General features: G+C 46.9%; 1 long non-coding RNA gene across 1 annotated transcript; it reads right to left on the bottom strand.

Annotated features, from left to right (window-relative positions):
* Window positions 1-3,151: 3,151 nt before the first annotated feature.
* Window positions 3,152-25,422, bottom strand: LOC143836874 (uncharacterized). The gene is made up of 3 exons (XR_013230806.1): window positions 25,282-25,422; window positions 4,630-4,761; window positions 3,152-3,384 (listed from the first exon to the last, which is right to left on the bottom strand). It is a non-coding gene; the product is annotated as an uncharacterized LOC143836874 (long non-coding RNA).
* Window positions 25,423-25,639: the final 217 nt, after the last annotated feature.

Consider the following 25,639-nt stretch of genomic DNA (forward strand, 5'->3'; position numbering starts at 1 on the left):
GGCGAGGACGGGGGAGGGGGAGCTTTCTAGGCCGGGCCTGACGACCTCTTCCGCCGTGCCCTTTGCAAATGAGGAAGACTGGGGGGGGGGGGAGAATACAGAGAAGCGGCCTTCCCTTTTCTCTTTCAGAGAAAGTCTGGGCTTCTCGGTTCTTTTGGAAGAGGGCCTTTCCCCATGGGAAACCCCCTGGAAAAAAACACCACCTCTCCTATTTGCATTTCCACATGCGAAGAGCACTGCTGGATCAGACCGTCTTGCAACGGGGGAAGTGGGGTGAGGAGAGATGGCTCAGTGGTGGAGACTTTGCTGGGAGAATGAAAGGCCTCGGTTCTGTCCCCCCCCACCATTAAAAAGGCTCAGGTAGGAAGTGATAAGACCCCTCCATCCATCACTGCTGAAGATCCCAGAGAGCGGCTGCCGTTCAGAGTAGACAATACTGATGCTCTGATGCTCTGAGGCAGCTTTATTGTGGCCCCGCTGGTGGCCCTTGGACTTCGGCTACTGTGTGACACAGAGAGTTGGGCTGAATGGGCCATCAGCCTGATCCAACAGGGCTTCTCTTATGCCCCGATGTGCAAGGCCCACAGGTGAGACCTAGGCCACCCCCACCTCTCCTGTCACTTAGGGTTGCAAATCCCCCTGTGTGCCTGAAGATCTCCCAGATTTACGACAGACCGGACTACAGAGAGCAGGTTGCCTGGAGAAAACAGCGGCTGCCGATCATGGATTTGATGGCATCTCCTCCCCACCGAGCTCTCCTTCTCACCTTCCCACACTGACCTTTCCAGGTTCCACTCCCAAATCTCCAGGGATTTCCCGACCTGGAGTTGCCAGCCTTACCAGTTATTGTCCCTTGCAGCTGATATTCAGAGGTAGACTCCCTCTGAATGGGGAGGTCCCATTTGGTGCCAGTGATATGATTGCTAAAGGGGGTAAGAAGGAGCCTGCAAGAAATCAACCAGATGACCTCTGGAACAGGGCTGAATTCATGCAGGGGCACGCTGGGCAGATGCCCGGGGGCCCCATGAGCATAGGGGCTCCATGCTAATCTATGTATGCGTCGATAGTTTGTGATATGTGAAGGGGCAAGCTGTGATGGTTCATGTTTTCTGTACAGCATGTTTATTAATGTTTAAACACTGGTTTTTTTGGAGGTTCCTACAAATATAACTTTAATTTTTATCGATAATGTATGTTTTTATTCCTGTGAGTAGTTGTGTTGGTTGGGACTCAGGGTACTGCTTTGCCTGGGGGCCTATAATGTGGTTAAGACGGCCCTGCCCCGGGGAGTTGACAAGAACCTCTGTTGCCCTTTACCCATAGATGCTTCTCCCAGAGCCTTGCTGGAGGCAGGAGACCCCTCCATCCAGTGCCCCCCCCCCTCCCCAACCACAATATGTCTGCCTCTTTCTTCCATCTCCTCTCCCTTATTCAGGTAAACCTTCATCTCCTTGGAGGTAAAGATATGAGATGGCTTTGTTTGTTTTATTTTGGACCCTGTGTGGCCTTCTTTTTAGAAGACCGGACAGGGGGCCTTGAGAGGTTCAAATTCTCATCCTCCCCTGGAGTTCAGTGGGTGGTTTTGGGCCACTCAGCCAACTAGTCTCACAGGGTGACTATGAATAAAACGGGGCCCTGCATTCCTTGGAGAAAGGGCAGATCTTTCTTTTAAAGGTGACCAGTAGATCTGTCCTGTAGAATTCACAGGGTGGCATTTCACTGTGATGCACGAAAGGCATAGAATGGATGACCCTGAAAAGTAGCACTGAAACAGCAGAAAGATTTGAAAAATGGGAGCTGATAGCCAGCTTGGTGTAGTGGTTAAGAGCGCCGGCGGCTTCTAATCTGGCTAGTTGGGTTTGATTCCCCGCTCCCCCACATGCAGCCAGCTGGGTGGCCTTGGGCTGGTCACAGTTCTCTTAGAGCCACTCTGACTGAGCAGTTCTGTCAGGGCTCTCTCAGCCTCCCCTTTGTGGGGAAAGAAAAGGGAAGGTGATTGTAAGCTTCTTTGAGACTCCTTCTGGTAGGGAAAAGCGGCATATAAGAAAGAACCCACTCTTCCCCTTCTTCATAGAGGGAGAAGAGAAGCAGTCCTTCGCTGTTGCCCCCCTTTCCCCCCTTGAAATCTTTGCTTGGAATTCCAGCACCAGAGTGACGCAGTGAGGACCACCTACTGTCTAACAACAACAAACATCTGAGAAAGTTACAAAAGGCTAATGGCATGAGGGGGCATGTCACGCTTCGCAGATGTGATGTCAAAGGGCCTGTGATGCTTGCAAAACCACATTCTCTCCCGCAAGGACATTCCACTAATTATTTACTAACAGGCAAGCTGAGAAGGCTGGCCTCATCTGGGGCAAAGGAACGCTTTCTCCTGAAAGAACCTGCCTGGCTGTCAGAGCTTTCCTGGAAAGCTCTGGTCAGGTATACTCTCCTTGGGAGGCCAAGTGGAAGGACCTGCTTTCTCGGCTGTAGCCCTCTGCTGTAAGATGCCTGCCCGGATGTATTCACTAGACCAGGGGTAGTCAAACTGCGGCCCTCCAGATGTCCGTGGACTACAATTCCCAGGAGCCCCCTGCCAGCATTCGCTGGCAGGGGCTCCTGGGAATTGTAGTCCATGGACATCTGGAGGGCCGCAGTTTGACTACCCCTGCACTAGACATTGTCCTTGACATCTGTTAGAGACCAGGCTGAAATGATTAATTTTTTTGCCAAGGTTTGACAAGCTGTATTTTTTAAGGCTTTCTTAATGATTTTTTTTGCATGTTTTAATGGATGAGTTGTGGATTTCTTTTTTCCTCCAATGGCCTTGGACTTTTGCTTGATTTTGTGTATCCCACAAAAGTCCTCCTCTTAGAAATACCTGGATCTCCTGCAGTTATTCAGTTTTGTGCAAGGGGATACACAGTTGTGCAAAAGATCGCCTGGGAAGACCCACTGCCTGCCTTCCAGCATTACACAGATGAAAAGAGGGACCTCACACCCTGTTGCTTCTGCCTTTTCCTCCTGTTACAGTAGGCTTTCTCAACCAGCGTTTTGCGAAGCCCTGGGGTTTCTTGACCGCCCAGAATGGGTGGGAGTAAATTAATTTTCAATATATTTTAAAAATATGTTAAACATTTATTGGGTGATATGACCATATATGGTGATGTTGACCTGCCCCCCCCCAGTGGCCAATGATGGGCCTGGAGGGGGTGGGAAGGGTGTGTGTGTACATAGCTATGTTTCCCAGCCATATTCTGCACAATCCTGCCACTTCTGGAGCTTCTCAAAGCCTGAGGAATGTTTCAGGAGTTTCCCAATGGTAAAAAATGTTGAGAAAGGCTGCATTACACGCTGGTACTTCGTTGAACGCTCCATCCCCTCCTTCTGTGATAGGCTGTCCTGTAACAGAGAAGAGCATGTTTGTTCTTTTTGGTTAAAGGTATACTAGAGAAAGGTAATTCGTCTAGCACAGTTTATCAGTAATTAAAAATAGATACTGTGGCAGCAGGGTGTGAAATTGAACATTATACATGACACACAGCCTTTTGTGTACAGGCATGCATGCAAATCATGTTCCACTGTCCAATGAGGGCTCTTCTGGACCTTCCTCTGGCTCTGCCAGAGATCAATCACCTAGTGAAAGAGAGGCTGATCCCACTCTTAACGTTTTGTGCATGTGAAGTGCTATCAAATCGTGGCTGACTTATGGCAACCCTGCTGGGCTTTCAAGAGGCCAACAGAGGTGGCCTGGCACAGCAACCTTGGTATTCCTTGGTTAGTCCCCCATCCAAGTACTAACCAGGGCTCACTCCAGTTAGCTTTGGAGATCTGACGAGACCAGGCAAGCCTGTGCCATCCAGGCCAGAGTACTAACATTTTACCCTAAGACTTGAATGACCTCCATTGCCCAGCAAAATTAGAGCCTGGGACCCATATCCAAAGTACAGGGAAAATAAACGTGAACCTTCATCATCTTAAAAATTTAAAGTTATTTGGGAGTATTCGTGGTCGGTCGAGGTAATGGAGTTCATGCCATAGACTCAACATGCCACTGTGTTCTTTCCAGAGGAATCCCCTCTCTTTTCCCTGGCCCAAACCTAGATAATGGTGATGCCAGTCATGCTCTGGGGCCTCCGGAATGGCAACAGCCCCACCCCCCAGCAGTGTCTCCATTCCCAAAGCAAGTAGGGAAGTCAGAGGCAAGGCAAGAGAGTTTGTGACTTTTGGGCTCATTTCCTTTAGGGCACTCTGAAGGCCCCTTCCCTGAGAGTCCCCCAATTCCTGGATCCAGCATGTTTTTCTCTTTTCTCTGTGGTCACACTACAACTTCCTCCTGAGCAATGCCTTCCCTTCCTCAAGCATACCCTATACTGCTCACCTGTTTTTGAACATCCAGTGGATTGCACAATGGGCTGTGGCTCAGAGGAAGAGCCGCATGCAGAAGGTCCCAGGTTCAATCCCAGGCATCCTCAGTTAACTGGACCAGGCCCTGGGAGATATGACAGATCTCCACCTGAGACCCTGGAGAGCCGCTGCCAATCTGAGTAGACAATACAGGCCTTGATGGACCAACAGACTGATTAAGTAGAAGGCAACTGCATGTGTTAACAATGGAAACATGGACCAAAAGGAGCCTTGGGTCACCTTAAAGATGGACAGATTTATTGACGTGACACACAGGGAGTAGCGTCTCAGAACGTAATGCCATCTGTCTCTGTGGCCACAGCTCTCCTTGTCACATCCGGCTTAGGAATTTCTCTGAACATATGGGATGGGCTGGTGAAAGATGAGAGAAGATGAGAGAAGAAGTTGAGTTCCCCAAGGCAGCTCCAGGGCCACAGATAAGCAGCTTTGGCTCGTAAGCTGGCTGGTTGGCCGACAACCTGGGAGGCATTTCTAAGCTGTCCCTGGGGGTGTATCTCTAACAGATACACAACATAAACAAACCTGGATGGTGCAGGTGTGAACAGGAAAGACGTGTTCTGCCCCCACCACTTTAGGAACGTTCCTGAAAAATTAGTCAAGCTTCCTTATCACTCTCAGGTTTGCAGCTCCCTAACGGGAAAAACTAATCATTTCAGCCTTGATTGTTCCTGGAATGGCCAGTCTTTTGACTCACAGTTCTGCACAAAGGAGCAATTCAGTAGCTTCTCCTTTGCCTGGACACAGAGGAGATCCTTTCCATCTCTCTCATCTGAGCAAAGTTTTAGTGCAGAACTTTCGGGAAATGATTGCATGAGCGTAACTAGACTCTGGATGCGGAATAAGAATAGTGGATGGAAGAGATGGACAGTGTTATCACAAGATGTTCACTATTCACGAAGCTGTGAAATTCGGCTCTGCTGGACTTGATATCCAATAGACGAAGAGTAGGGCCAAGAGAGTGGCTGAGTGGTCCAGCAGGTTCATCACCAGGTAGATCAAGTAGCAGGTGATGCCAAACACCTAACCAGAAACCCTGGAGATCAACTGCCAGTCTGACTTCATAATCTGCTTCATTAAAAGACAGCTTTGGATAGTCATAGATGTCCAGGGGGATCAAAAAAATCTGCATAATGCAACCAGCCAAGGGAAGACGTAGGCAAATGTAGGAGAGATAAACCTAGGGGAGCTTCCAAATTCGCAGTAAAAACTAGCTTTTGAGAACCCCTCCCTCCCACTGGCATAAAAATTGCCCTAAATGATAAAAATGAAACCTGTGCATTTGCAGACTTGGGGAGATCCTGAAATTTGGAACATTTGGAATTGTCATAGCAACTAAAAATTGCAGTTAGTATTGTGGTAGTGACCATGGCTACCACCAGAAGAAAGTGTAGGGAAGTGGGGGGGGGGAGAAACCATAGAGGCTGTGGGGAGAGGGGTAGAACTGAAAGGTGGAGAAAGCAGCTAGCAAGGAGAATGGGGAGGAGAGGGAAAGAAGTGGAGCAATGGCGGAGGAGAGGGAGAATGTGGAGTTAGACCAAGGAGGGTGTCCCCCCCCCACATGAGTCCTTGCAGGTCCCCTGCTTGCTCTTCTCTCCCCGGTTCTTGCTCCTCTCCTGAACGTGTCTCTTCACAGGGATCTGCTTTTCCTTTTGGGATGGGGATGGCCTCATTTGATCCTGAGAGGAGGACGAACTCAGGCAGCCCCAGAGGTATTGCTAGGAGCCCTCCACCCCCCTCCCGCCTTCTCCCTGTTCCCTAGCAGCCATCTCTCCTGCATCTCACTTTCGGATACACGTTGGCAGAGCCTGGGTATTTTCTTCCTAGCCAATAAAGTGTGTGTGAAATGAACTGCAAGTTGGCAAGGTGTGACTTCACCCTGTGGCCCTCCCCACCACCTTTAATAGCATCACCTCTTCAGCTTCTTCCTAGACCCGCTGGCCCCTTTCCAGTGTTTTTCACACCTGAGCTGTTCGGGAGGCAGTGTTCGTTCTCACTGGTGCATTTTCATGCCAGGGAAACATGTAGCTGCTGTATTTGTGGCAGCTGTTCAAAACAACCTGGGGCCTTGAGAATCAGCCTTTTAGAGGCCCCTGTTCCATGGGTCCCAGGTAGGTAGGGCAGTCCGACCCCTGCTGGATCTACCCACTGCCAAATCACCTGGGTGGAGAGGGGAAGGCGCAGGAAGAAATGCAGGCTTTGCCATCCCCTGGAGCATCCCAGTGTCACTTCTGGCATAACCCGGATGTGATGACGTCCTGTCAAACGACGCTCTAGCAATTTTCTCTCTGGTTAAAACCATAGAGTTTGGGCTGAATGCAAGTGACACCTCTGGGCCACATCAGCTCCAGGAAGGCCCACCCTTGACTTCTGAATGACTGTAGTGACAGCTGCAAGCATGGATGGCTTGGAGAGGGGATCCCACAGATTCATGAAGAAGTGGTCCATGATAACAAATGGGAACCTTTAGGTCAGGCCTAAGAGGCAACAGCAGGGGGCAGCCTGGGCATCCATGCCCTGTTTGTTAGTCTCCCAAGGCGACTGGTTGGCTATTGGGTGAAACAGGATGGACCACTGGTCTGATCCAGTAGGGCTATTATGATCTCACCCAACAGATTGGAGCCCCAAAGGGAATGGGTTTTCTTCTTCTCTCAGTTGAGGAGTAACCTCAACTAACTTGTGATCACATCAGGGTGCTCTCAGGGCCTGCTGTCAAAGAAAATATGAGGCAATTACAGTTGTGTGTGCTAGGGTTGCCAGGCTCCAGGTGGGACCTGGAGATGCCCAGAATTACAACTTATCTCCAAATTACAGAGATTCGGAGAAAATTGCTGCCTTGGGAAGTAGACTCTGTGGCATTATACCACACAGAGGTCCTCCTCCTCAAATCCCGACTTCCCCAGGTTTCCTCCATCCTGGAGCTGACAACCCTAGCTGCTGCTCTCCTCTGTCTTTTTATCCCACAGCAATTGCCATTCAGAGATATACTGTCACTGCACCTGGAAGTTCACTTTAACTGTTGTAATGAATAGCCGTTGATAGAGCTAAACTCCATAACTGCAGGGAAGATATATTACTTGTTGACAGCTCAATCCTGTGCATATTTTCTTGGAAGCAAGTGGTGTCAGAGGGAATTAATTTTGAGTCAGTGTTTAGGCTTTGGCTGGATGTTTGCCTGCTTCTCCTTCCTAGGGGTAGCTATGAAGAGCTTGGCAAGAGATTTCCTTTTAGGTACTAAATGTGCATCGAGGAGCACTAGGCAAACTAGCCACAGTCTGTAGGATGGATTTGGTCAATGGCCCTCCATTTTTTTAAATCTCTGATATGTGGTGTAGGCCTTTCCTTATTCTCCTGACGTTACGTGCCTTGTATTTCACAGAACCATAGAGTTGGAACAGGCCATACAAGGAGGTCCATCCAGGCCTGTATTGTTCATTAGGATTGGCAGAGGCTGTCCAGGGTCTAAGGCAGATATTTTTCTCATCACTCACCACCAGATCATTTCAAATGGAGGTGCTGGGGACAGAGCCTTCACCCTCTTGCATTCAGAGCAGATGTTCTACCATGGAGCCCTCCCTGAGATCACAGCAGTTGTCATTTAAACTTGGTTCATTTAAAGTGTGGTTTGAAGTGTTTACATGCTGTTTTTCCAGTGCGCTGTCAAAACAGCGGAGAGGAAAAAAACGAAAACCTGTGAAAAAAGCTGAGCCCTTTCCAGACATTCAGTGTGGGCACTGCCACTGTCCATAATGGGCGCACACCTGGCAGGTGATCCTCTTGATATGTGCGGTCACCATTTTATGTGACTAGGCAACCTGACATATTTCTCATTGTGCACAGCTTTGGTTTGCACGAACATTTTTCCTCAAAAATATGGGGAGTTAGGATGCTTTAGGATGCTTAGGGCTGATCCTGCGTTGAGCAGCCTGTATGGCCCCTTCCAACTCTATGATTCTGTGATTCTATGATTCTATGAGTTCTGCCTACCGATGCCGCAGAAAATGCATGCATTGACCCATTCAAACAAAAAGTCCAATCTGGGTCTCAGGAGGGTTGCCAGTGGCTTTTGCTCCTCTATTAGGTACTGCTGCAATGATGAAACTGGTTTCTGGAGAGTCATTTTTCGGCCAGTGAAGTGAGCTCTATCATCGGCTGCTTGCAATCCAAGAGGTGGAGCAGCTCCTTGGCTTTTGGTTACTGACTGGCTGCAGCTCGATAGAACAGGAGCTCCAGGGGTGAAGGTTGGAGGGGGAGAAGTTGTCTTCTTTCATGTGGAGCTATCAGCGTAGGCGGGGAGCAGGTCTATGTCCTCGATTGGTGCACTAAATCTAGAAGTCCGGAAATGGATGGAAGAGACTCCGAATCACTCCTGTGGTGTGTATCAGCTTCTAATAAGGGATCTCATCAACAGAGAAAAGGGACACCTTGCTGATCTTTCTGATACTGAAGTAAGTACAGGAAGTTTGGGAATAAGTAGCCCCTACAAAATCTTTCATGAAGGAAAAGCAAGGGGGGGGGGGGGAGAGAAAAACTTGTGTCAATTCCGCTTATCCTAAGCTTGAGTATCGTTACTGCACCTAAATCTGTGCTCTGCTTCTGCTCTGGCAGGGTGTACATTTCAGAATTCAGACCTACGGCAAATAAAAGACCACTTTTAAAGAGAACTGACCTCTGTTGCTTAGAATGAACTGTAATTCCGGGGGATCCCAGGTCCCACCTGGAGGCTGGCATCCCTAAACAGCAACCTTTCAAATGGCATGATGCTCCCAGTGGGCCTGCCTGAGAAAGAGTCCTGTGAAACTATAAAACCTTGCAGTCCGAATAGTACAGTTGGAGCGATTAAATACATCTACATACTTAGGATGCTGGATTTGTTTTCTCCACCTTGCAACCAAACACTTGTTATGTTTAACGGAAGAAGAAAGCACAGATGCTTTTTAGTATTCAGGGCCAGCTACACCCTGAAATATAACTCGTAGTGTGTTCTTTGTGAGAAATGTTGGTTTGCTGGGGTGTGCCAGATATTTTATTTCATTGGGAACAGCCCATGTTTAATTATTAAATGGCAGCCTTTAGGGCCTTGTGACCTCTCATTTCTGCACAGGCCCCAGCATGCTGTTTGTTGATAAACAGGCACCAGGCCCTTGCCTTGCTAGGCCTGCAGCCGAACCTTGCCCTGCCCTTAAGGTTTTATGGCCTGTTTAGATCAGGACACCGGCCTGTGGAAAGCTATTTTGGGAATAAACATTAAAAGGGCAGAGCACTGCACGATCAGCAGAACACATGGTCAAACTGCTGAGATATTAGATAGACATTCGCATGATTGAATGCTTCTCAGTATATAAAAAAACATCTATAGTAAACAGGGTGCAGAGGCAGATTCCAGGGACCTGTTGTTTAGGTCCATAGGTGCAATTTTGCTGTGATGAGGGTTGCCAGCTATTAAACAGATTTCTCTAGATGTCTCTGCCAAAGCAGCTTGATGCATAGCAATTATCAGGTGATCTTATTTGGCCCTGATATTTATCTTGTACTAAGAGAACAGGGCCCTGGCCAGGGTGGCCGATGCTAGCCTGATCCCACAAGCTCTAGCTGTTCAGTAGAGCTGGGCCTGGCTAGCTCCTGGATGGGAAACAGGTTGCCAGCTCTGGGTTGGGAAGTGGGTGGAGATTTTCGGATGGAGCCTGGGGAGGAGAGAGTCCACCCTCCAAAGCAGCCATTTTCTTCAGGGGGACTGATCTTGGCCATTTGGAGATCAGTTGTAACCATCGAAGATCTCCAGGTGCCATGAGGTTGGTAGTCATAGTGGGAGACTGTCAAGGAAGTCCAGGGTCACAATGCAGAGTTAGGCCTCAGCAAAACCACCTCTGTTGACTCTCTTGACTCTCTCTGTTGACCTCTCTGGGATCCCCATAAGTCAGTGGCAAATAGGTGGCCCTTCATGTACACACAAAGGAACAGGACTTTTTTTTTTCTCCTCAAGTTGGCCGCCATAGTTGTAAGGATATTTGTTTCCCTGAGTTAAGAGACATGGAAGAGAGAATACTACCTGAGCTTGGTTTTCTTTGGATGAGGTAGCCATCCGCTTTAAAAGCTGATGTGTGTAGGATAAACTGGTCTGGGGGAACCTTTAAAAGAGCTGACCCTTTAAGAAAGCTTAATGGGATATTATTTACCAGGTGAGGTTCTTTACTTTCATGGGATGAAACGAACAGTTCCGCAGGGCCTGCAAAAGGGAGCTCCTCCACCAAGCACTGGGTTGAGGTTGACCTGAACCACCACTTCCCACAGCCCCCCCCCCTGAGCCTCCCTCCTATGGCACCCACTACAATTTCGCCCAACCCACTGGGCTATCAATATGCATTAATTTAATGCTCTCCATATTTTTCTATTGTTCTATGTTGCTTGTTATTATCACTTTATTATTGTTAAACTAAGTTGTCTGTATCGTTTCTGCCTTATGTAAACTGCGCTGAGTCTTCAGGGATGGCAGTATATAAACAAACAAACAAACAAACAAACAAACAAATGGCTTCAGCTATCCCTTTACTGTCATTAAGCCTCTAGAGACAGGGCGTTTCTCTGACCAGATGACTACCTTGGTGAGGGTAGTTGCTCCCCTTTGCCACCTTTGCAATTGCCACCTTTGTGAGCACACATTCTGGAAGGAAAAGTGCACATTTTTAATGCCCCACCCATCACTGGCACCATTTCCCTTCTTGCAGGCCCAACCGGCCACCGTGTTCTGCACAGGGTCCCCAAAGGACTTTCTGTGGACTTTAAAAAAAGGGTCCTTGCTAGAAAGTGTCAGTCATTTAAAAAGTCCTCAGACAGTCCTCCTGTGGTGTGGCTGTGCAAATGATGGCTGACAGGGGGAATGTACAGAAAACGTTAGGGTTGCCAACAGGCCTGGAGAAGAATACCCTTTTCCTTTAACAGAAGCTGAGTTCTTGGGAACTGAGCCAGTGATGCTCTCCTTGGTGTAGCGGTGAATGACGTGTCCTTGTTTGCATCACGAGCCTTTTTTGGACCACTTCAACCGGTTCTTGCTTGCCGACATTGACAGGATCCCATTAGCTGTAAAGCCAACCACTTACCCTTAGGATCCCTGCCCCTCATGGCTGGTTAAACCCTGCTGTGAAGTGGTTGGCACCCGCCTGAGAGAAATTATTAATCTTTCTCTCTCCTGGGGTTGCTTCCCTAGGTCCTTGAAGGAGGCCCTAGTTAGACCCCTTTCCAAGAAAGCCGTCTTAGATCCTGTGGACCTAGCCAGTGACCGCCCAATATCAAATCTTTCTTGTCATGGGAAGGTGATGGAGAGGGCAATAGCAGAACAGCCTCAGGGGTTTCTGAAGGAGACATCAGCCCTTGATCCCTTGCAGTCTGGATTCAGGCCAGGGTTTGGAGCTGAGTCAGCACTAGTAGCCGTGGAGGATGGTCTCTGCCATCAATTGGATAGGAGGGGGGGTCTGTGCTGCTGATATTATTGAACTTATCAATGGCATTTGACACAGTTGGTCATTTGATCCTGGTTGCCCACCTGGCCTCATTGAGGGTCTTGGGGCCTCCTTAGCATGGTTCCTGATGTACCTCTAGGGGTGCCATTGGAGGGGACTGGTTGGGGATGAGTGTTCTGCTGAGCATTCTCTTGAGCAGGGGTAGTCAGGCTGCATCCCTCCAGATGTCCAAGGACTACAATTCCCAGGAGCCCCTGCCAGCAAATTGTAGTCCATGGACATCTGGAGGGCCACAGTTTGACTACCCCTGCTCTTGAGCATGAGGTTCTGAGAGACGAGATTCTCTCCCCAGTGTTATTTTACACACACTCTACCACTGGCTTTAGACGTGCCTGGCTCCACCTGGCCACCAGTAGGGAATGGGGTTAGGATCGCCAGATCCAGGTTGGAAAACTCCTGTAAATTTGGGGAACCTGGGGAGGACAGGGACCTCAGTGGGGTGCAAGGCCATAGAGGTCTCCCTCCAAAGCAGCCATTTTCTCCAGGGGAACAGATCTCTGTAGTCTGGAGAAGAGCTGTAATTCTGATGGATCTCCAGTTCCCACCTGGAGGCTGGCATCCCTCCCTGGTTCTCACCCTGTTTGTCATTGCTATTCTTGCATAGCCCTGGTGAACCTTGTTCCACCTTTGGCTCTGTTCCTATCCTTTTATGCTTCACTGGATATCTCATGACAGATCGTTATTTATTCAGCCAGTTCTTATGTCACCTTTTCATACAGCCTAATCAAGGCAGTTTACAAAGTAAGGCATAATAAAAACATAAGCATCATAAAAGACGTCACTATTAAATAAAGCCTAGGTAAAGGTAAAGGTATCCCTTGTGCAAACACTGGGTCATGTCTGACCCTTGGGGTGACGCCCTCTAGCGTTTTCTTAGCAGACTCAATACGGGGTGGTTTGCCAGTGCCTTCCCCAGTCATTACCGTTTACCCCCCAGCAGCAAGCTGGGTACTCATTTTACCGACCTTGGAAGGATGGAAGGCTGAGTCAACCTTGAGCCGGCTGCTGGGATCGAACTCCCAGGCTCATGGGCAGAGCTTCAGACTGCATGTCTGCTGCCTTACCACTCTGCGCCACAAGAGACTCTTAAATAAAGCCTAGGACCAGCATACAAACAGCCTAAACTATGCAGCAGCCTCATTAACTTCAGTCACAGCCTGCCTTTCTCGTTGAGACTCAAGGTGGATTATAAAATATGATGATAAAACAATTCAATGAAACAGCAAAGATCTCTCATGCATAAAAAATGCCGTGGGGCTAGGATTGAAGAACTGGGGGGGGGGGGGGTAATACAAGGAAAAACAAAGTATCGAAAACAGTTTTCAGGCAAGAAACATGTTGTAAAATTTAAACACATTTAAATGTTCCATTTCTGAATCGAAAGTCCAGGTTGCCGTCTTCATCTTCCTTGGTGGTCTGCCATCCAAATATTAATCAGGATGAACCTTGCTTAGCTTCTGAATACTGATAAACTGAATTAGCAGGGGTAGTCAACCTGTGGTCCTCCAGATGTTCATGGACTACAATTCCCATGAGCCCCTGCCAGCATTTGTAGTCCATGAACATCTGGAGGACCACAGGTTGACTACCCCTAGTTTAGGATATCTATGTCAGGTTTATATTATCTCTGGTTGCCACCTGCCTCTTCTCTGAAGGCTTGTAAGGAAGATCTTAACTGGTGTGCTGGACAGTATAGGAGGAATTAGTCCTTCATGCACCCTGACTCCAACCTGTAAATGCTGTTAAAGATAAGAACCGGCATTTTGAATTGTACTTAGAGCAAATATGGTGCTTTCAGGTATGTTCTTTGACATTTTTTGCTGATTCACAAAATTTTCGCTTTTTTAAAATTTACAAAATTGAAGAAGAATCGTAGCTAAATAAAACGCACCTTTCCGGCGAAATAAATCCCTTCAAAGGAATGCTGTTATGCCAAAACAACCCAAAACAGCTTGAGACAAGCAAATGGATCTACATGACAATACTGTTCCCTGTTCCGCTAAGTTCGATGTAAGCCACCCAGAGCCTCAGGGGAGGGTGGTATATAAATATAATAAAATAAATAAATAAGGTGCCTGGGTTCAAAACACACTCAGACCCAATACAGGGTGTTTCATAACTGTTTTCTTGCAATGTCAGAGTAATGCTATATGCCTCCAAATATTTAAATATGCGCAATGTATAAGATGCTTCTCAGTGGCAGGGGATCTTTGCTAGACCATTTGCTCTAATTTCCTGTGGGACGCTGGGTGTGTTTTTATCTGTTTCATGAAAGGCAAAATGGAACTCCCTCCTCAACATTCGTACCAAATCTGAGGATATCCCACTCTGCCACCTACTGGGTTCTTTGCATATTGCAGTTCAGGGGATGAAACCTGCTTTGCCTGTTGCCTGCCAGCTGAGCTCAGCTCTCCACCTGAGAGAGGGGCTGACTAGCTCTTTAAGGAGCATGTGCAAATGAGGCCTGGGTCTAGGCATGTTGATTCAGACCTAAGCCCCGTTTTGTTCAATGAGGCTTTTTTCATGTAAGTGTGCACATGATTGCAGCATAAATTGTACAATGCAGCGCAATTCCAAGGATGCTGATCTGAAAGCAAACTCCTGAGTGTTCAAAGCTGCTTCCTTCAGGGCAAGGGTGCTCAGGACTGGGGTCTTAGTTCCTGGACTTAATTTTACCCAAGCCTTCCTGTGTTACTCCTGAGACTTACGGTACATTTTCTATTTGTATAAAGGCTTTGTGGGGAAGCAAAATCTTACAGAGCAAGCTAAGGCAGACCATAGATCATTTCAAACAAAAAGACATTTAGTTACAAGGATGACAAAATTTGAGTCCAGTGGCACCTTTAAGACCAACGAAGATTTATTCAAGGCGTGAGCTTTCGTGTGCAGGCCTGAGAATATGTGCCTGCACATGAAAGCTCACGCCTTGAATAAACCTTGGCTAGTCTTAAAGGTGCTACTGGACTCAATTTTTTTAGTGCTGCTTCATACCAACACAGCTGTCCAGTTTAGGAGTGTGGACTTCTAATCTGGCATGCCAGGTTCGATTCTGCGCTCCCCCACATGCAACCAGCTGGGTGACGTTGGGCTCGCCACGGCACTGATAAAACTGTTCTCACCGGGCAGTGATATCAGGGCTCTCTCAGCCTCACCCACCTCACAGGGTGTCTGTTGTGGGGAGAGGGAAGGGAAGGCGACTGTAAGGCACTTTGAGCCTCCTTCGGGTAGGGAAAAGCGACATATAAGAACCAACTCTTCTTCTTCTTCAGTGGAATTTATTTACAAGGATTCAGAGTAGCACAAAAGGTTGGGGTTTCTTTAAACTGGGGTTTAAAGAAAAGTATAAAAACACGTTACTTGCTTGCATTAACCTATCTTCTGTTTTCTTCTTCTTCTTCTCCTGGAGACATAAGGCAATGACACACACACAGATATCATGAAAACATTCCAGTTATGTATGTTCCAAACACTGGGCCTTCTGCTGTGGAGACCCACCAGTCTGTAGCATTTCTATAAACAGCCCCCATCCCTCCCACAACCAACAATCTGCGAGGAAGCAAGCTGAATCTCATCTCAGTTTCCTTTCATGGGAGCTTCCTTTCACGTAGGGTTGTTTCTCATGTGAGAATGTAGAATGATGCTAAGAGCCGGCTTGGTGTAGTGGTTAAGAGTGGCGACTTCTAATCCGGCAAACTGGGCTTGATTCCCCACTCCTCCACATGCAGCCAGCTGGGTGACCTTGGGCCAGTCACAGTTCTCTTAGTGCTCTCTCAGCCCCACCGACCTCACAGGGTGTCTGCTGTGGAGAGAGGAAGGAAAGGCAATTGTCAGCTGCTTTCAGACTCCTTTGGCTAGTGAAAAGCAGGGTATAAAAACCAACTCTTCTTCATCATCTTCTCTCCTAAGTATCGTCTCTTCTAAACATCTTCTCTTCTAAGCATCTTCTAAGCTTTTTGGGAATATAGTTCACAGTGTCCAAAAGAGTTCCAATGCCCGGACCAACATAGAGTTGGATCAGGCTGTTCTCCAAAGGGGCATCTAGATTAAGATGACCAGATTGTCCCTCTTTTGGAGGGACATCTGGGGGTAACTGGCAAATTGTACTTATGTTGAAATTTAAAAATATATATTACAATACTATTTTTGCATTCTATGCGTTCTAGGAAACTTTTTGTTGCTCCATATAGACCAAATTTTTAATCAAGAACCCCCCCCCCCGGTCAAAGGTGTCCCGCTTTACCAATGTTAAAATCTGGTCACCTTAATCTAGATCCAAACTTGGTCCCTGTTAGTGCCGGCTTCCATTAATCATGACAACAAAGCTAAGTATTAATTTTCACTGAGTTTTCAAATGCGGATCTTGTTTTCTGGCCTAAGGGAACCAGGAACATAATTTTAATCAAACATTATATCATCAACAACAACAACACGGAACCACGATATATCATAACCTTTAATTAGTGGACCTCAAAGACCAGCAGAGGCAAACAAAGGAAAACAAGAACATCCAGCAGAGCAAGAAAGTGAACATGAATGAGTGCCAAACATCTGTTGGAAAAGGATTGTTTTAACCATGAACACGAAAGCCAGGAGGGAGGGAGGTGAAGAAAAGACCTCTCAGGTCTTCCACCACCTTGGTACCACCACTTATTTATTTATTGTCATATTTCTAGCCTCCTACACTCCAAAGACTGTTGGTGGGTTACAGTAAATAAAACCCCATAAAATTCATAAAACCCACAAACCTCAGGCCCTCTAACCACCCCTAGTAAAACAAGATTGGCAGTATAATTCCCCCCCCCCCGACCCTTGCAGCAGTCTACCCTGGGGTGAGGTGCACAAGGTGTTGGTACGTAGCCTGAGGAGGGGCCTTGATGTTATTAACCTTGGCCTCAACCGAAGATCTGGCAGAAGAGCTCCATCTTACAGGCCCTGTGGAACTGTGATAGTTCTGTCAGGGCCCTCAGCCCTCCCAGGAGCTTATTCCACCAGATCGGGGCCATGACTGAAATCTCCTCCCTTGAGCAGCCACCTATCATCTCGCCCCACCCCCTGGGCCATACTTGGAAGTAAATTTGTCAGATGACAACTGAGGGAGCTAGAGGCCATTCTGAGGAAGCTCAGGGGGTACCCAAGACTATGGGGTCACCTCTAGACCCTAAGCTTCTCACAAAGCTCCTGAATCCTGAGGCCTTCGTTGAAGGGCCTACCCTTACTCCAGGCAGTGCCCCCAACATCCCGGATTCGAGGACATCCAGCCCTCTCCTTGTAGGGCCAGGTCTTGGACTAGCAGTTGCCCCATTAGGGTTGCCCACTGCAGGTTAGGGGAAGGCAAGAAGTCAGAGCACTGATGATGGGCGGGGGAGAAACAAGCAAGAGCTGCACTGACTGTGGGGATGGGGTGAGGCTGGAAAAGGGTGATGGGGAGGCAAGAGGACAGATCTCCAACAATGGGGGGGGGAATGAAAGGGAAGGGGGTCAGGCTCAGCTTCAGCCATGCAGGATGCTGGGTGGTGTGAGGAGGCTGGGGCCCCAACTGTGTGGCTGTCAAAGGCCCTGGAGCTAGGCAGGCTGGGGTTACCAACCCCTGAGTGGGAGATTCCAGGAGATTTGGGAGCGGATCCTCAAAAGGGTACAGTGCCCCAGAGTCCACCCTACAAAGCAGCCATTTTGTCCAGGGGAACTGATTTCTATTGCCTCAAGTCAAGATGAGCTATAATTTCAGGGGATTTCTGGGACCCATCTTGGGGTTGGCCCCCATTAAACCTTAGTGGGGTGCAATGCCACAGAGCCCCCCTTCCAAAACAGCCTTTTTCTCCTGGGGAGCTGGGGAGCTGACCTTTATAGCCTGAGGGCTGTGGCAGGGGGAAGAGTGCCACAGTTACATCCCACCTGGGCGAGGGGCTCTGGGCAGCCCTTACTAACAACATTTTTCTAGAGCCCATTTGTTTTTTTTCCCTTGGTTTTTTTTTTGCACAATTGTTTTTTGTTTTTGTTGTTTTTGGTAGTGCATAAATAAATCTAGGAGCCAGATCACTGCCTAAGTGCATATCTTCCTAGTGACAAAAAAAAAAAAAAAAAAATCAGAGCAAAATTAAGAAGAGTTGGTTTTTATACCCCACTTTTCACTGCCTAAAGGAGACTCAAAGCAGCTTAAAATTGCTTTCCCTTTCTCTCCCTACAACAGACACTCTGTAAGATAATGGGAGCTGAGAGAGCTCTGAGAGAAAATACTTGTGTAGTTTAGAATAGAACGATCAGTACTGTGACTAGCCCAAGGTCACCCAGCTGGCTGCATGTGGGAAATCAAACCCAACTCTCCAGATTGGAACCAACTGCTTTAGTTTTAACCACTGCACCAAGCTGGCTAAGATGAGCCTCACGGCGCCTTTCAGGGCAATCCGAAGCGATCGGACTTGGAAACTCTAATTAGGATTCCAGCCATTTATTGCAGCACACACTTTTGCGGACTAAAACCAGTCTCATCAGACATATGAATTATTTCCCTGGGCTATATTATATATTTCCCTGGGTATAAAGAAAATATTGTAAATGGTGGGGCCAAGATTCTGTGAAAAGCAAGAGATCTAATCAGTGGCCTTCCAAGGCAAAGCTCAAATGTACACGAGATAAACCCCCTGGCCCTTCACAACGGCAGTAATACCCGGCTCGGGTTTACGGAAAGAGGAAATACACAAAGTAACACTATTTTGTCGTGGCCGAGAAAAATCAACAAACCCAACGGAACGGCACAAAGACGGGGCATTCATTCGCAGGGAGGAATGTGCCGCCAATAAATAGGTGTCAAGAGATTGCAGTTACACGTTCCCTATCTGCAGCCTGCAAAGGTAGATTAAAGGGAAGTGTTTGAAAGAAAGTCCATTAATGACAGGAACAAACCTGCTGGTTGTTTACCAGAAGAGCGTGTTTATCGGGAAGACAATTTGGCTAACAAAAGGGGCATTTTTTGCGGAGCCAGATTCATTGAAATGTATACTTTCAGAGCTGCACAAACACAATCTGTCCTACAATGCAGCATAATTATAAAAGCTTTTCTTCGTCACACGCGAGTCCTGTGCAGATGTTCAATGTCATTTAGTTTTCATGGGGAGAAAAGGGAGAAGTGGCTGCCAAGGGTGGCCTCGCTTCCTCCACGTGCCTCGTGTCCATGCGCACACCAGGACATTTGCACAGGGCCTGCCTGGCGGAATGCAAGGTGTGTGATCCATGCAGGGGGTCAACACTTTTTATCACTTTTAAGGCAGTTCACAATAAAATGCATCAGTTTAAAAATACACACACAAAAAAGAAATTAAAAATCAGATTCCTGGAATCTGATTTGTTGTGCTTTGTTTGTGTGTCTATGTGACTGTGGAATGCAAGCATAGTGTGCGACTGGCTTGTGTGCTAGTTTACCAGTTTTGAAGATGGCTTATGTTTTGACATGTGTGATTTGACAGCACGACTGAAAAGCACAGTACTGCTTGTTACAGCTGGCCTATTTAAAAATATGATTTTGGTGCTATTACAATATTGGTTTCTTCTGTTAGAAGATATTCCTACACCCTGCTCAAACCAGAAAAGTAAATTAGGAAGGTCTACCTCCACAAACCCAAATAAAACAGAGGTGAGCAGATTCAGGATGCCAACCGAAGAGGTCCTATGTGGACAGCAAATTAGGAAGTAAATTATTTCCACAGTGCGTTACCTACCATGGTATGGTTCTTTCATTGTAATTCCACCAAACACACAACGCTGGAAAAGCCACAACTTGTTTTCAGAAAATGGTCCTAGTGTGTAACTAGCCACCAGGGCCCATTCCGCATACATGGGATAATGCACTTTCAATGTGCTTTGGCAGGTGGGTTTTCCTGTGCAGAACAGGAAAATAAACTTCTAAAGTGCATTGAAAGTGCATTATCTATTATGTGCAGAATAGGCCCAGGTCCACATCAGTAAAGGAGTTTGAAATTGTTTGAAATTACTAAATTTCCACAGCATTCAGAACACATTGAGGATTTTAAGTATATTTGCTAAGATCCCCTTGTTTCTGCATTTCACTTGTGTTTTCTCCCTGTTTTTCAGGGCTGTATTTTACCTGTTCTCCTTCTTTAAAGGAGCAGATAGCAAAAAAGCATGTAAGGATACAGTCACATGTCAATTTTTGCAAGTTCTAACAGATGCCTAGGAGCTGTTTGGCAAGGCACAGCAAACAATCTTTGTGAAGCCTCAGATAAGAATTCCAGTGGTCAGACCATTGTCATGCAGGATTCTTCTAGATCAGGCCTCCTTCTTGTAGGCTGATTGGGAGCTGCTTATTTCTGCTTATCATGGAAGAATGGGGAAGTTGTCATGCCCTTGGCAGGCCACCATGCCAAGCCAGTGAGCTGTTGTTGGCATAAGAAGACCAACTCTTCTTCTATTTCATGGCCATGCCAAGTCTGTTAAACTGCCCCAGGCCTGATAAAGGTGTAGTGCAGTAACACCCTGTGGATCAAGACCTTACCTAACAGGTGGATTCACTTCTGACTCACTTTTAAAGTGCATAGTATTGGTGTGGCAGTACACCCTGCTACTCTGCTTTTATAGAACTAAGGTTTGAAGAAGAGTTGGTTTTTATATGCCACTTTTCTCTACCCGAAGGAGTCTCAAAGCAGCTTGCAATCGCCTTCCCTTTCCTCTCCCCACAACAGACACGCTGTGAGGTGGGTGAGACTAAGAGAGCCCTGATATCACTGTTTGGTCAGAACAGCTTTATCAGCGCTGTGGTGAGCCCAAGGTCACGCAGCCGGCTGCATGTGTGGGAGTGGGGAATCGAACCTGACTCGCCAGATTAGAAGTCCGCACACCTAACCACTACACCAAGTTGGCTAAAAGGCCAGTGGCACCTTTAAGACCAACATTCTGCAGGCTTCAAGACTTCCCAGAAGTGCTATTGTGCAGAATATGGCTGAGAAGCATAGTTGTGTACATGCCCACCTGTGACCCCTTCCCCTCTAGGCCCATTATTGGCCATTTTAGAAAGGGGGATAGGTCAACCTGACCACATCACCCGATCAATGTTTAACAAATTTAAAAATATATAAAATTGGATTAACTCCCACCTCTTTGAGAAACCCTTCCAGGGCTGTCAAGAAACCACAAGGTTTCACAAAACCCTGGTTGAGAAAGTCTGGGTTAGAGCCTAGGATTAGGGTTTAGGATTAGGGAGACCTGGTTCAAAACCCCACTTTGCCAAAAATAAAAACCCTACAGGGTGATCTTGGATTTATGATCCTCTGTCTTAAATTAAACTTAACCCACACAGTTTTATGAGGATAAAATGGAGGATGGGAGGGGTGATTATGTTGCCGTTAGCTCCTTGGAGGAAGGGAACGATAAAAGAAATGCAGTATAAGTAATTAAATATACAATAGCATTATAAATGACAACCACATGCACAGGTGCATGGTATAGTGGTATGTTCCAGAGCAGGATCTGGGTGATGCAGGTTCAGAATCTCCTTCTGCCATGGAAACTCACCAGGTGGCCACGAGCCGGCCTCTCTGTCTCTCAGCTTAACGTGTCTCCTGGGGTTTTTTTTGTTGTGAGCAAATGAACAGAAGGCAGCCACAAGAACTGGTTTCAACAACAACATAAGAGAAGCCGGCAAACACAACTTTACAACAATTTAAAAAATCAAAAGTTCATTCAAACTTGTCTATTTAAATTTGAGCTGCATAGTTGTTGCTTTTTTTCCTGTATTGATATGCGACAAGGTTCCGGTATTAAATCACTTGTTTCACCTCAGCTTTGTTCCAGCATATTATTTCAGCACAGATAAAGAGTATAATCCCCAAATGGTGTAGTAACCTGCATAACATGGATCCAATCTGTTGCGGAGTTGCCAAGCTCTTGATGGGGCCTGGAATTCTCCTGGAATCACAACTGACCTCCAGACTATAGAGCAGGGGTAGTCAAACTGCGGCCCTCCAGATGTCCATGGACTACAATTCCCAGAAGCCCCCTGCCAGCATTTGCTGGCAGGGGGCTCCTGGGAATTCTAGTCCATGGACATCTGGAGGGCCGCAGTTTGACTACCCCTGCTATAGAGACCCACTTCCCTGGAGAAAACAGCAGCTTTGGAGGGCAGATGCAAGGACTGACCTCCCTCCAACCCCAAAACTCCACCCACCTCAGGCTCATTTCTAAAGCTGGAGTTGGCAACTGTGCTGTGGCAATAAAATAGATCAGGAGAGAACAATGTTGTATGCTGTTCAAGTCCCAGTTTGCGGGGAGGGGGGGGGGAAGAGAAGGGCATACCGATGCAAACAAACAATTTATGTTTCATAAGCTCTAATTCTGCTACCTTCTTGTAGTTCCAGTTAAGCACATAAACATGAGATTATAATCAGTAAAATCTCCCTCACATGTAGATCCTTCTGTATAGAAACTCCCTTCTGGGATATTATTATTTTTTACACATAACGAGAAGACAGCTCTTCTGCTTGTCTCGGGAAAGAGAAAGAGAAAAGGGATGTGTTTTGTGTTCCTCGGTAATTCCCCATGGGGTCCGATTCTCAGGAGTGCATTGTTTGTACGCTACTGCGAGAATCAGTCCACATGGTTTTAAAGATGTTCTTTGCCCTGTTCTTGACTTCCGTGAGGCCAAGGCTGGTTTTATCACGACTGATTGTTCCAGGTTAATGTTTGAAATTAGCTCCTTTGGGGCAGGGTGGAGGTGAGAGACCAGCACCAAAAAGAAAGGCCAAGAGAAACAAAGTCTCCACTGTTGATGCTTAAACGGAGGGGGTTTTTTGTGGGGGAAAAACCTTCACAAGGAGCCAAGAGGCTACCCTCCACTCAGGCGTTTTCAACACATTTTTATTCCCTCTTGCGGATATAATTGCCCAGAGGAACAAAGAGAACCTTTCAGGCCCGCTGGCGGAGGCCCGGCCTCCCTCCTGACAGGCCTGGGATTTCCAGGCACTTCCTGGAAGGGCAGAGAGGGGGGGGGGCAGGCGTGGCAGGGTGTGGCACCAGGACCAGGTGCCAAAGAGATGGAGTGACACTGTGTCATATCCAGTAAACAACAGTGAGCTCATGTAGCAAACCTGTTGGGCAAGAACACCCCTTTCAGAGCGCCTACAACGAAAGACACAAATAGTTATTTTACAGCAACGCTGGGTGTTGTTTCTGCAGGTATTCAGCTCCCTCCCCCGCCGCCCTTATTCCATTTACCAGGCACCATTCTTGGGAGTGTCTCAGAACCTTTTAGATTAATTCTCAGGGTAAGGGAAGCATATTACAAAACAGACAGTCCTTGTGCTTTTTGGAAGGCTAAGGTAGGCAAGACATCAGGAGATCAAAAGATGGATTACAGCATTTAGGAAGAAAAAAAAGGATGGGGGAGCAGGCTGGGGCCCTGATTCAGATCTCCGTTGTGGTATGGAAGGAAAAGGGGTTTAACTTTCTCTCTGGTGTACTTTTGAAAGCTATTCTTCACTCCTCGAGTAGCGAAAGTCCAGTCAGTGACTGGAGGTCTCCTGGGCTTACAAATAATCTATAGTGACAACGATCTGTTCAACACAATTATACCCTATTGAAGCCCCTCCTTTCCTGAAATCCTGCCTTCTTCAGGCTCTGGCCCCCAAATCTCCCAGTATTTCCCAGCCAGAGGTTGGCAGACATTTCCCTCCTTCTCACCATGCCCCAAAGGGGAAAGAGGCAAGGGCGAGATGTCAGTCCTAACTCTGCTTAGGATACCGGTCCCAAGCCCGGGTGAATGGGGAGGGTTAAGGAAAGACCTGGCAACCTACATTATAAAAGAAATTTGCCAAGAAAATCTTATGGTACAGCTCTCAAATGATTATTTCGATATGGTGCCGAATGGTGAGCCCCTCAGGCCAGAAGGTACCCAGCAAGTGACTGGGGTGGGATGGGGAGCAAGGACCTGCAGGAAGGAGCCCTGGATTTTATTATGAGCAAGAAAATTAACTGTGGATTTGGCCTTTTCTTAAACACAACAAAGACAAAAATAATGACCCCTGCAAAAAAAAAAACCCAGACATGTCACACTAACAATTGATGGCAAAGAGATTGAATCAGTTCAAAAATTCATTTTTCTTGGATCACAAATTGATGTGAGTGGCAATTGCAGTATGGAAATAAAATACTGACTTGCTCTTGGTCACTCAGCAATTAATTAATTAATTAATTAATTTCTTGGATTTCTCTCCTGCCCTCCCTTAAGGCTCAGGGCGGTTTACATGAAGTGTCATGGGATTACCTCACAATCACAACACAACGTATCAACAGCAATTCCAACAGTGGTTCCAGAATTAATAGAATATTACAGCAAATTACACCCTACTACCAAATTTAGATTAGTTAGATCTATCATATTTCTAATAGCCACTTATGGCTGTGAAAGCTGGACGATGAAAAAATCAGACAAGAGAAGAATCGATTCATTTGAACTGTTGGAGGAGGCTTCTGTGGGTTCCATAGACAGCAAAAGTCACAAACAAAGAAATGCTACAGCCCATAAAGTCTGAAATATAACTGGTTAGCCAAAATCACGAAAGTCCGGCTCACTTACTTTGGCCATATCAAGCAATCCAGCTCAATGGAGAAAGCTAGGATTGGTCAGTGGGAAAAGGAAACCAGGCCAACAAAGGGTGCGGTGGTTGGACATGATCAAAGTGGACACTGGCCAGAACATTGCACGGCTGAGGGAGGCAGTGCAGGATCGGAGAACATGGCGACAGCTGTAGCATGGGATCACCAAGAGTCAGACACGACTGAATGGCTGACAATAGCAACAACAACCAAGGATGGTATTCTCAAAGGCTGCTTCCACACATGGTTAAGTACGGCACCACCATTGCCCTATAGCTATCCTTTGCAATTCCAGATGTGAATCATTGCTATAGCACAATGATAGTTCTGTGTCTGACAACGTGTGGCTGCAGCAAGGGTTAAATAATCAAAGTTTGTAAAACTTTCTGCACAGTTTTTTGCTTCCCCAGGAGAAGATCTGAATTTAGTGCCCTGTTACCCCACATTTTATGAATCCGCTTTTTCTGTGATTTCCACTCCCCACCCCCTTTGGATCTGAACGTTCAGTTTTCTAATGAGGAATTCCAGATTTCAAATTTTGTTTCCTGCCACCCTTTTGAGTTGTCAGTATCGTGTGCTCACCCCACCTCTTGACCCCCTCATTGTTTCCCCTTAGAGATCTGCTATTTAAAAAAAATGTAACATAGATTGTGTTACAATGTGAATATTTTTCATTACAGTATAGCAATGTTGTAATGTTGGCAGGCAGTTATGCGGATCATAGAAATGTGCAAAAGGTCATTATTATATGGCTTACCTATTATGTGCCTCTCAGTACTCCTTCTGTTAGAAGCTTATAATGAAAATTTTGAAGGCAGGCTGCTTGGAGGAATCCCCTTTTGTTGCAAGTCACCCCGTCCTCTTTCCCTGTGCTCAGCTCAGCTATGCAGAAGCTTCTGGTCTGGATCGTCAGCAATTTGCTTCTTGAACCAGGTTTGCATCCTTGCACTCAAAGGAAGAAGAATAAAACTTCAAATCCATCCTTCCTTCCTTCCTTCCTTCCTTCCTTCCCACTGAATGCATTCCGCTGCATTGATTTGTTTTGAACATATAGCTATATGTGTGTACATTCGTGTTTGTCTACCATCCAGGCAGGTGACTCCTGGCAGCCCCTT

Source organism: Paroedura picta, chromosome 4 (assembly GCF_049243985.1).
Source record: "Paroedura picta isolate Pp20150507F chromosome 4, Ppicta_v3.0, whole genome shotgun sequence".
In the NCBI taxonomy this organism is placed as follows: Eukaryota; Metazoa; Chordata; class Lepidosauria; order Squamata; family Gekkonidae; genus Paroedura; species Paroedura picta.